The 12406-nt window shown below is 40.7% G+C and overlaps 2 long non-coding RNA genes across 3 annotated transcripts; both read left to right on the top strand.

Annotated features, from left to right (window-relative positions):
- The first annotated feature begins 1386 nt into the window (after nt 1-1386).
- Nucleotides 1387-2977, top strand: LOC310775375. The gene is made up of 3 exons (XR_014552656.1): nt 1387-1456; nt 1547-1626; nt 1751-2977. It is a non-coding gene; the product is annotated as an uncharacterized lncRNA (long non-coding RNA).
- Nucleotides 2978-6985: 4008 nt separating this feature from the next.
- On the top strand, nt 6986-12368 carry LOC310775377. 2 transcript variants are annotated; one of them, XR_014552658.1, is made up of 4 exons: nt 6986-7047; nt 7142-7221; nt 7350-7687; nt 12328-12368. It is a non-coding gene; the product is annotated as an uncharacterized lncRNA (long non-coding RNA). The 2 variants fall into 2 exon arrangements; XR_014552659.1 differs by lacking the exon at nt 12328-12368 and having other exon boundaries at nt 7350-7774.
- Nucleotides 12369-12406: the final 38 nt, after the last annotated feature.

Here is a 12406-nt window from a genome sequence, read left to right as displayed (position 1 = left end):
CCACCTGTCAATCACAGCCACAGATGTGTACACGTTGGAAGCGAATTTCTGAAAAATCGACCGTGGTTCGAAAAAATAAACACCGCAATAACGCTCCGCGAAACTTCGCCGTTGGTATGCATTGACTGATATAGGTTCGGTAAATATTATTGACGTGCAAATTAATCGCACGAACAAAACGCTCCCGATGTGTAAGGACCTTTAATCTCGTCAAAGTAGGCCAAAAATGGGTCCCAGATAATTGAGAACCTGTTAAGTGAGTCAGTTCTCAGCGCCCTGAGTCTCTCCATCTGTATAACAGAGATCATGTCCATCAGCCACACCTGAAAAAAAGGTGAAGAGGAGGGCTTCCATTCCTTCAAAATTAGTCTTTTGGCGACAGTTGTCCCCAGTGTCAGAGATTGTTGCACAGCTGTTGGGAAATTCAGAGAGGACTCTGAGGAGCCGAAGATGGCGAGTTCTGCCTCTGGCTGTAGGGTTATTTTGTAGGCCTTAGAGTACCAATCAAATATTTTGGCCCAAAATCCCGTTAATGAAGGGCAGAACCAGAAGGCATGAGATAGTGTGTCCTCTGACACCTGACAATCACACATGTTTTTAACAGGTATATGATGTGATGGTGTCATGAGATAGCGATAATATATACAGTCAATGGGGATAGGCCTATCCAAATTACGCATGGGGAGAATTACAGCATATACTGTATGCCTCACGCAAACTGTATTACAGGGACAGCAAGACGGGAATCCGATTGGTTTGATTGATGTAACGCCCAGGCATTGCCAGGCCACACCTGTGAATAATTCTGGTGGTTACCGCCCAAATCCCGTTTGCGCCATGCATAAATGATTATTGCATCCCCACCATATTTTGGGGCTGTTTTAACTTAAAAACAGGGAGGTCACATGCTATGATGTGCTATGAGTGTGTGTGTGAGTGAGTGAGTGGCTGTCCATTTGTGTTCCATCTGTGTAACTAGATGTTACCTGTTTCGAAATTTGCTTGGACACTTGTAAATAGCCTCTCTTATTTCGACAGCACAGCAGCATTTCAGCAGCACGAGAGTCTACCGGCGGGGAAGGGACTGCATGTGGCCCGGCCGGCACATGATGAAATCATATGTGACTACAGTCCTGCAAGGGGCAACCAGTTCTCCAGAGTGGAGAGGTGTGTAACCTACAAGCAGTGTATGAATCATATCCAGTCAACAGCGCTTCACTGTTTCCCAACAGCATGTGGGATTAGTTGGACAGCAATTGTTAGGATTATTATCCCCCAAATAGATAATTTCATCATAATTGCAAAATTAGGACACATACAAAATGACAACACCTTTGACAGCTGATTGGACGACTGAGGGCAGACATTTTCTTTATAAAGCGGACATGGACATATCTCAGACCAACGCAAACCTCACTATCAGACTCTCAACAACATTATTCTTCTTTGACTCAAGGTAAGATTTTCCTCAGTGGAGACTATTCACTTTCAGAATGCAGCCTTCAGCGCATATTAATTAACTGCTCTCTTTCTTCTTCTGCTGTAGAGAGGATTCTACTGTGTCTCAGCATGAAAAAACTGCTGCTCCTGGCTATGTGCGTCATCCCACTAATTTGCTCCATCCATGTAAGTTTCCATGTCAACAAAGATTCACAGCAACCATGCGTTATAGGTTCTGTAATTGACAGGGTTGTGTTAAGTTGATTGTTGCTTACATTGCTTGTAATATGGAAATTGTTCATTTCTAAAGGTGCCTGAGGAGAAGGACCGAGTGAAGCGCCAGATTTATGGATTTCAACCTCAGTTCTCGCCATACTACAATCAACAACCCGATATGATGTCGTTCTTACTGCCATTCCTGTTGATAAGTCTTGCCAACAGGAATGCTGCTGCTGCTGCTGCTACTGCTGCTCCTGCTGTTACTGCTGCTCCTGCTGCTACTGCTGCTCCTGCTAATAAATAATAAAGGGAATAAGTAAAAGGGAAATACAGGTGGAAATATAGGAAATTAAATGGGAAAATGGCAAACTGGGAAACTCAGACTTCAAAATTGTTTAGACTTAGACATGATAGACATGTTAAAGCAACTACGAGCTAGATTTTCGTTTGTTATTAAACAGTCTAAATTTAATATCGATGCCTCACATCTTACCTCTAATAGTAGATGAGACCAACGCCGAGTGAATTGGCGAGTGCTGTCTAGATGATTATAGTCTGTGTGCAGGCAGGGCAGATCAGGAAGTGAAACGAAATGGTTTACGGCAGCCACTTTGGCCATAACCACAAAATTACAAAATTACTTTCAAACAAACTGTTATATAACGAAGTGGAGGTATATATAAATATATATATAATGAATATAACAAGAGATGTTCGCGAGAGTATAAAACCCTTTGAAGTAGCGAGGAAAGCCATCCTTCTTGTTTTGGGTCTGTTGCTAGGCAGAGCAAAACGGTTTACGGCAGCTGTAAACCGTTGCTAGGCAGAGCGAAACGGTTTACGGCCGTAGCAACAGACCCAAAACAGCTTTCCTCGCTACTTTCTGCTCTTGCGAACATCTCTCGTTATATTCTAACAGTTCATTTGAAAGTAATTTTGTAATTTTGTGGTTATGGCCGAAGTGGCTGACGTAAACCGGTTCATTTCACTTCCTGATCTGCCCGGCCCGCACACAGACTATAATCATCAAGACAACACTCATTTACTATTAGAGGTAAGATTGTGAGGCATCAATATTAAATTTAGACTGTTTAATAACAATTGAAAATGTTGCTTGTAGTTGCTTTAAGAAAATGTGACTATTGTAACTGAAATGAAAAATACATCAGTAAATAAATCCATAAATTTGCAAATCTATGTTGTTTTTCTCCTTTTTCCATCCCTTTTAATTCACTCCATTCATTCATGCCTGTAGATGCACTCTAAGCTAGAGTGCAAAACTACACTGCTGTAACATCTGAGTGTAAACAGAAGGGCTCGGCACTGTCATGGCAAATGCAGTAGTTTGCATTTATATAGTATTATGGAAAAATGTATATATATATATATATATATATATATATATATATATATATATATATATATAATGTATATATATATATATATATATATATAATGTATATATATGTATATATATATATATATATATATATATATATATATATATATATATATATATATAGCCTATGCAGCCTATGCAGATGCCCTCCTCTTGCAGATGCCCTCCTCTTGCCTCAAGAGCAGCGCCACTGGCCAATGGAGTCATGCGCCAAAGCATTTGCCATGCATGCCGATTGCTAAATAAAGTTTGTTAAATCCTACCAACTGGCCTCTCATGATTGAAATATATATATACCGGTATATATATATATATCGGTATATATATATATATATATATATATATCGATTGTATATCATTGTATATCGATTGTATATATATATATATATATATATATATATATATATATATATATATACATTTTTCCATAATACTATATAAATGCAAACTACTGCATTTGCCATGACAATGCCGAGCCCTTCTGTTTACACTCAGATGTTACAGCAGTGTAGTTTTGGCAGGAAACAGGAGATAGCCTTTATAAAAGTGCTTCCCAAGCAGAAGGGAAGTGGGGTGTGTGGAGGGGGGAGTATCAGTCAAGACGCATGCACAGATTTCTATCATAGGAGGCAATCTCCCTTTATTCTGACAAAAATAAGTTCTTTTAATGTGAATGTATTTCCATGTACACACGAAATCATATAATTTTGTCAACCCTGTTCCCCTAGAATGGTAACAGGGTTGATGATAACAGGGTTGATGAAAAATGTTATTGCCAGCTATTACAAGCCATGTGTGAAAATTGTCCTCTGAAGAATAGGCTGGTCCATAACTGATACTTGTGGGTTATCTCAACTATCCAACCCACAAGAATGTCTGTAAATAATACTGGGGTCAAAATATCCAAATGTATTGATCACATTTACACTAACAATCCTGACATGGGCTCGACACCTGTGTATGTCCTAGCTGGCTTCAGTCACCATAACTTTGTTGCCGTCCCCAGGAGAACAACGTTACCTAAGGCCACTCTCAAAATTGTCATTACAAGATCATATAAGACATTAATGTAGAGGCCTTTCTTAATGAACTCAGTAATATCCAATGGGCTGATGTGTGTGCAGTTGATGATGCTGAGTCTTCTTTGAATTCATTGATGGATTATTTTATGAAAATTGTTAACAATCATACCTTGTTAAAAAAAAGCTAGAAAGCTAGAAGTGTGCCATGGATAGACATCACATTGAAGAATTTAATGTCTCAAAGAGATGATGCAAAGCGGGTTGCTCTTCTTTTTGGTTCCCCTGATGGTAGAAAGCACTATTATATGTTAAGAAACCAAAGTGACTAAAATGAACAGAGTAAATAAGAAAACTTATTATCAACAGAGAATTTCTGACAGTGGTAATGACGGTAAAAAAAAGTATGGAATGTATTGAATGAAATAATAGAAAAAAAAGAGGGCTCACACCTCTTTTGTTGAATCTCAAATCTGAAGATCTCAAAAGGGGTTTTTGAGGATTCTAGGCTCATTTTACAAGAGCCGAGGATTCTTTTCTGTTAGGACTTCGTGAACACCAATCATCTAAAAAGAACTAATAGAATGTGTGCTTTCTCTGTCTAAAAGAGTTAGTTTGTAGAGTTAGTAGTTATGTAAGCATTAGCAGTTGAATACAGCATGGTTTCAGCGTCAGAAAAAATATTCAGAGATAAACGGCTTTTTGTGAAATTCGATAGAACAGTCACTTTAACCATTCATTTTTGGCATCAGTAAGACCTAAACAAAACAGCAGGAAACTCCCCTCTGCTCAACTCCTCCCTCCGTGGGCGTTCTTCTTGGCTGCAGCGCCGTGTCACAAGCACTTTCCTACCTGTGCAAATGCACTTTCTCATACTCTCGACCTCTCAAATAAATTTCTGAATAGAAATTAAATTACTCTAAATTAGAGCGAAAAAGAAACAAAAAAGAATGGGTTGAAAATCCCATTCTAAAAGCCTTTTATGGCTGTTTCCAATTTGGTGCTATTTTGCAAGGCAAAATGGCCTGCTGCACCACAAGCTTGTCACCAGTCTCACTGCCCCGCTGCCGCTGTGCGGCTGTGAGCCTGTCTGCGCGGCCGCTCTTTGAGGAAGTCTGGTTGGACTCGCTCGCTTCTTGGAGTTTTGGTTGAGAGCTCTGATGGAGCTTTTGCGATTCTGGTCATATTTATGCTGCGTGCCTCAAAGTGTGCTCCATCCGCAATCCACCATGCAAGTTTGCAATCCCGCACCGCCAGCAATCAGCGCGAAAACGAAAGCGCCTCCGCCAATCCATTTTCATGATAATGGCTTCCATGCTGCTGTCTTGGCTTGCTTGGCTCTCAATAGTCTGAGCACCGTCGCCACTCAGTGGGTCGGCGGAATGGATTGCACACGCCCGGCGGCTCTAACACTATAGGAGATGCAAAAGGGCCAGATCAACGATCCACCATCAAAAAAAATAAATCGATTCTGACGACGTGTTAACACGTCGTTGGCAGTCAACAGCTGGATTCTGAAAACGTGTTAACACGTCGTTGGCAGTGAACGTGTTAATGATTATTTTGTCAACAAGGTTTCCAAGCTAAGAGAGAACATGGACACAACTGTTAATTCCAACTCAGAGGTGCTTATAAAAAAATACATCATGGATGATAAAATGTGTACTTTTGAATTTGACCAGGTTGATGTTGGGATGGTGGAAACTTGCGCGTGGCGGACTGCTATCGCTAGGGCACGCAAACAGGTGCGCAAGCGCAAATAGGGGATATGCCTGTACCAAGGTAGGGCCCCTGGACACTTGCGCGGGGCGGAGTGCTAACGTCCTGCAGAGACGAAAGTATAAGGCAGGCGCAAACAGGGGCGCAAAGCGCAAAAAGCGGATAGCGCCTGTACCAAGATAGAGCCCTATATCCACAATGCTGCATCTTGACCTGGAGACATCAAATGGAATTCAGTGTGTTGCTCAGTATAACCTCAGCTCACTGCCATAACAACTCTACATGACATGTAAACAACATAGGGATGGCTAACATTGCAATGCTTTAGCTGCCTGGTACAAGTAGCCAACTATCCCACATGTTTGAAATGCTCTACTATAATGACCGCCATGAATTTTGCAAAAACAAACAAACAAACAAACAAAAAAGATTCAGTGGGTATGATTCAATGGGCATGACGCCTCTGTCTGGGTATGTGTTTTATTGGCACAGCTCTGTATGTGTGTGTGTGTGTGTGTGTGTGTGTGTGTGTGTGTGTGTGTGTGTGTGTGTGTGTGTGTGCGTGCGTGCGTGCGTGCGTGCGTGCGTGTGTGTGTGTGTGTGGGAGTGAGTGAGTGAGTGGCTGTCCATTTGTGTTCCATCTATGTAACTAGATGTTACCGGTTTTGAAATTTGTTTGGAGACTTGTAAATAGCCTCTCTTATTTCGACAGCAGGACACCATTTCAGCAGCACGAGAGTCTACCGGCGGGGAAGGGACTGTGGCCCGGCAGCAGAGATGCTCACAAGTCATTTTTTGCAAGTCCGAGTCAAGTCTCAAGTCTTTGAGCTCAAGTCCGAGTCAAGTCTCAAGTCTTTGGTCACTCACAAGTCCAAGTCCCCATCTCTGCCCGGCAGATAATTAAATGATATGCGGCTACAGTCCTGCAAGGGGCAACCAGTTCTCCAGAGTGGAGAGGTGTGTAACCTACAAGCAGTGTATGAATCATATCCAGTCAACAGCGCTTCACTGTTTCCCAACAGCATGTGGGATTAGTTGGACAACAATTGTTAGGATTATTATCCCCCAAATAGATAATTTCATCATAATTACAAAATTAGGACACATACAAAACGACAACACCTTTGACAGCTGATTGGACGACTGAGGGCAGACATTTTCTTAATAAAGTGGACATGGACATATCTCAGACCAACACAAACCTCACTATCAGACTCTCAACGTGACAACATTATTATTTCTTGACTCAAGGTAAGATTTTCCTCAGTGGAGATTATTCACTTTCACAATGCAACCTTCAGCTCATATAAATGAATTAAGTGCTCTCTTTCTTCTTCTGCTGTAGAGAGGATTCTACTGTGTTTCAGCATGAAAAAACTGCTGCTCCTGGTTATGTGCGTCATCCCACTAATTTCCTCCATCCATGTAAGTTTCCATGTCAACAAAGATTCACAGCAACCATGTGTTATACGTTCTGTAATTGACAGGGTTGTGTTAAGTTGATTGTTGCTTACATTGCTTCTAATCATTATGAAAACTGTTCATTTCTAAAGGTGTCTGAGGAGAAGGACCGAGTGAAGCGCCAGATTTATGGATTTCAACCTCAGTTCTCACCATACTACAACAATCAACCCGATATGATGTCGTTCTTACTGCCATTCCTGTTGGCAAATATTGCCAACAGGAATGCTACTGCTGCTGCTGCTACTGCTGCTCCTGCTGCTACTGCTGCTCCTGCTGCTACTGCTGCTACTGCTGCTCCTGCTGCTACTGCTGCTACTGCTGCTCCTGCTGCTACTGCTGCTCCTGCTAATTGAGGGAATAAATAAAATGGAAATACAGGAGGAAATACAGGTGGAAATACAGGAAATTAAATGGGGAAAATGGCAAAGTGGGAAACTTGTTTAGACTTAGACATGATAGACATGTTAAGAAAATGTGACTATTGTAACTGAAATTGAAATACATCCGTAAAAATGAATCCATAAATTTGCAAATTTATGTTGTTTTTCTCCTTTTTCCATCCCTTTTAATTCACTCCACTCACTTATGCCTGTAGATGCACTCTAAGATATAGACACACACACACACACACACACACACACACACACACACACACACACACACACACACACACACACACACACACACACACACACACACACACACACACACACACACAGAGCTGTGCCAATAAAACACACACACACACACACACACACACACACACACACACACACACATTATATATATATATATGAAAATTAAAATTGTTATAATGCTTACAATTTTTTATTGGATATTTTTCCATTATACTATATAAATGCAAACTACTGCATTTGCCTTTATAAAAGTGCTTCCCAGGCAGACAAAAGAGTCCCGATCTCAACTGGAGACACATATACTGTAAATACCAGGTGTAAATGTAATCAGGTTAATGTGGTCAAGCACTTTCCTTTCCGATCACCTAAAACACATTTTAATGCGAGGTGTAAATGGGGTCTCTCTTACTCTCGGATGGATCTCTGTTATAATCTGAACAAGATGGAACATGCTTTGATATGCACAACAATCAGTAGGCTATCTTATACCATACCACATATTAGATCATGCTGAAATAAGTCTTAAATCTTATAATCACAAGTCTTAAATCTGAATCACAAGTCTTACATCGTAATCATAACTCTTAAATCTGAATTCATAAATCTTAATCATATAATTTGCCTTCTTGTCTTAAGGTACTTTAGTCCTTCTAGGTTTTTCTATCCTGCCAAGACACGCCCAAGGTGGGTACTGAATCAATCAACAAGGGTGAACGACTCAGAGTACAAATAGTTTCAGGATGGAGATCACAAGCCAATAAAAAAGTAGCCAAAATAACTCAAAATATCCCCAAATGTTGTCTCAACTTGTTTCAGTGAGAGAAGTAGCTAATCGTGCTGCTAATCAAGCCAAACACGTTTCACTTCCTACACGTACTTCACAAATAAAAGCATCCCGTTAGTTTGTCAGCGGAAACCTTTTAGGAGCTGTGCAGGAAATGGATTTAAAGTGTTGGCGAAAAGTGATTTACTAAAGGGTAAATTATGCTTTCCTCTACAATAGCAGCAGCACCGTACACTGAGCTGGCTGCATCTCCTTCATGGTGGGTGAGGGTCAGTAGCGTAGCGTGGTCATGACGTACGGGCCCCAGTGCAAGCTATTTATGACCGGGCCCTACAGCTGGGCATGCGCAGAACGACATGGTAACGTTTTTTCTTTTGATCGGTTTATGAAAAGGTTTAAACCCTCTGCAATCGATTGACATTTCAATTGGTTTGGGGCCTGTTTAAGCTGATTGAGGTGTTTATGGAACATTTTTAATGGGTTTTTGGGCTTTTAGTTAGGGGAATCATGGGCAAATTGACATTGGACAACAACATTTGCATATTACCCAGCAATCATCACTGCATACTATGTATCTGTATTATAAAAAATACAAAAGAAATGAGTCATTAATTAAACATTTTATTTATAGTTTATGTAGAATAACAAGCATACCATTTTGTCTTAGATTGCTGACTTTTTTTTTAGAAGAAAAGAAAAAGACACCACGATTGAAATTGCTTTCCGTTTTTGAGGGTATATATATAGCAAAGGCACCATTCTTGACTTTGAACAGAGGCGTATATTGTGGATGATGGGGTGGCCGTGGCCCTCGGGGGGAACAGGTCGGGGCCACGGGCCCCAGTGCAGCTGTACCATGGCTGCCTGCACTGCCCATAGCTACGCCCCCATGGTGAAGGGTTGGAGACTCCCTGATCTGTTACATCAATCATATTTAAAGGAAACATCTGAGGTATTATTATCAGGTTAGTTCTCCTGTCTCAGGTTTTCACATCTTATATACTGTAAATGGCAGCTAGCGTGTGGCACACTTTTTTTTTTCTAGATTACAGAGGAGTTTTGGGACGAAGTTCTTCAACATTGCACGTGTTTGGACGTACATACAATTAAAGATATTTTGAGAATTATTTTGATCTAATTGGGCTCACTGTATACGGTGAGTTTATCATTGCTTTGTTACATGATGTCATCAGTATCATGATGTCATCATCATGATGCTGATAACCGCGTTTTGACTCATTCGTTGCATGCGGATCCTGAAATAGTTTTGAAGATTACACTTTAATTAACAGTGATTAAAGGTGATTTATTTAAGTCCTACTAAAGGGTAAATGAGGTTTTCCGCAACAATAGCAGCAGCACTGTGAGCTGACTGCATCTCCTTCCCGGTGGGTGAGGGTTGGAGCCTCAGCCATCCTGATCTGTGCAGTTGACCGTTCATCAAAAGGTTGGAAGCAGGTAGTAAAGCAGGTATAACCGATACCATTAATGATGGTTCCATTCCATTTAGGTGTTCTAGTGCCATGGCCCTCGTTAATGTTATTGGTTACACCTGTTTTACTTCCTGCTTTACCACCTCAAAACGGCTGCTGTGAAAAGGGCAGATATAATCATAGGCATGGAAGGGTGAATAGTTGTGTGTCTCATGCCTTCTGGTTTCTGCCCTTCACTGGTGGGATTCTGGGCCAAAATATTTGACTGGTACTCTAGTCTAAGGCCTACGAAATACCCCTTCAGCCAGAGGCAGAACCCGCCATCTTCGGCTGCTCGGAGTCCTCTCTAAACTTCACTACAGCTCTGCAACAATCTCTGACACTGGGGACAACTGTTGACAATGAGGGAGTCCCCCTCGTCACCCTCTTTCCAACTGTGGTTGACGGACATGATCTCTGTTATACGGATAGAGAGACTCCGGTTCATGAGAACCAACTTACTTAGAACATTTCTAACTATCTGGGACCTGTTTTTAGCCTACCTCGATAAGGTTAGGGGCGACGGGTTACTCGCCTGGTTGGTTTCCCATAGACCCCTTGCATGAGATCGCAAGTACATCGCTTACAAGCACATAAGCACATTAGGTGGCTGGTAGCACCACTTTAATATTGAATGTTGATTATGTTTGTATGTTTTTCTTTCTTTTCTTTTCTTGTGTCTGTTTTGTTTTGTTTGTGTTCTATAAAAAATTTAAAATAAAATATTGGAAAAAAATAGTTAATCAGTCATAAACAATACTGAGCCCCAACAGATCCATCTGTGGAGTGAAACAGAATGTGAGGTCACATGATCAGAATGGTCTACCAGGGTAACATAATCATAATGTGTGAAAATAAATGAAAATAAATTATTTCAAATGTCTAAATGCATAGCATGTTTACTTTCTTACTATCCAGCACCACACCATGTTCCTCATCTAATTTAAATGTATATGGTATTGTTGCAGCTGAGAATTTTGAGCACCTGCATGTTATACAGTATGTGCCAAACAAAGTGTTATAATTCAGTATTCAAAATTATACATCATCCAGTCTGGAAAGGTGGTTTCTTTTATGACAACTAAGGACTTAATTTGGCACTATCATTTTAAAAGCACATTTTTGTGCAATCAATCAGGTGTGTACAAGCAACTTAACCCACTGTACGTGAATCATATCCAGTCAACACCGCTTCACTGTTTCCTAACAGCAATGAGATAGGTCTTACATGCACTGTGGACACCCATTTTTAGGATTATGCCCCAAATAGACAATTTCATCATGTTTCACACCATTCGGACAAATACAAAATGACAACACCTTTGACAGCTGATTGGACGACTGAGGGCAGACATTTTCTTTATAAAGTGGACATGGACATATCTCAGACCAAGGGAAACTTCACCACCAGACTCTCAACGTGACAACAACATTTTTCGTTGACTAAAGGTAAGATTTTCATCAGTGGAGACTATTCACTCTCAGAATGCAGCCTTCAGCTCATATAAATTAATTAACTGCTCTCTTTCCTCTTCTTCTTCTTCTTCTTCTTCTTCTTCTTCTGTAGAGAGAATTCTAGTGTACTTCAGCTATGAAACTGCTGGTCATGGCTGTGTGCTTCATAGCACTAAGTTCCTCCTTCCCTGTGAGTTTACATGTCAAGAAATATTCACAGCAACCATGCATTATAGGTTGTGTAACTAACTGGGTTGTATGAGGTTGAATGTTGCTTACATTGCTTATATGAAAATTGTTCATTTCTAAAGGTTTCTGAGGAGAAGGACCGAGTGAAACGCTCAGACAGTAACAGTAATGAGGTCAGCTGGGCACAAGATTTTCTTACCTACAAAAATTTGACCTATTGACTAACACTATTCTGTACTCTACTCTTTTGTGAATAATAACATGTTTTCTTCACACTGTTTTCCAGATTCCACGATTCTTTAGAGGTTTTATACCTCAGTTCCCATCATTCGGCACGCAACCTCAGTTCCCATTCGGCACGCAACCTCAGTTCCCATCATTCGGCACGCAACCTCAGTTTCCATCATTCGGTCAGCAACCTCAGTTTCCATCATTCTTCCCCAACAATCAACCCAACATAAGGCAACTCCTGCCAATCCTTGTCAAATAATGCAGGATGAAATGCCAGGAAAGAATGGGGAAATGGCAGATTGGGAAACTCAGACTTCAAAACTTGTTTAGTCTTTGACATGATATGTTAAGAAAATGTGACTTCTGTAACTCAAATG

Source organism: Poromitra crassiceps, assembly GCF_964638095.1.
Source record: "Poromitra crassiceps genome assembly, chromosome: 4".
Classification (NCBI taxonomy): Eukaryota; Metazoa; Chordata; class Actinopteri; order Beryciformes; family Melamphaidae; genus Poromitra; species Poromitra crassiceps.
This window is presented reverse-complemented; position numbering and strand designations above follow the sequence as displayed.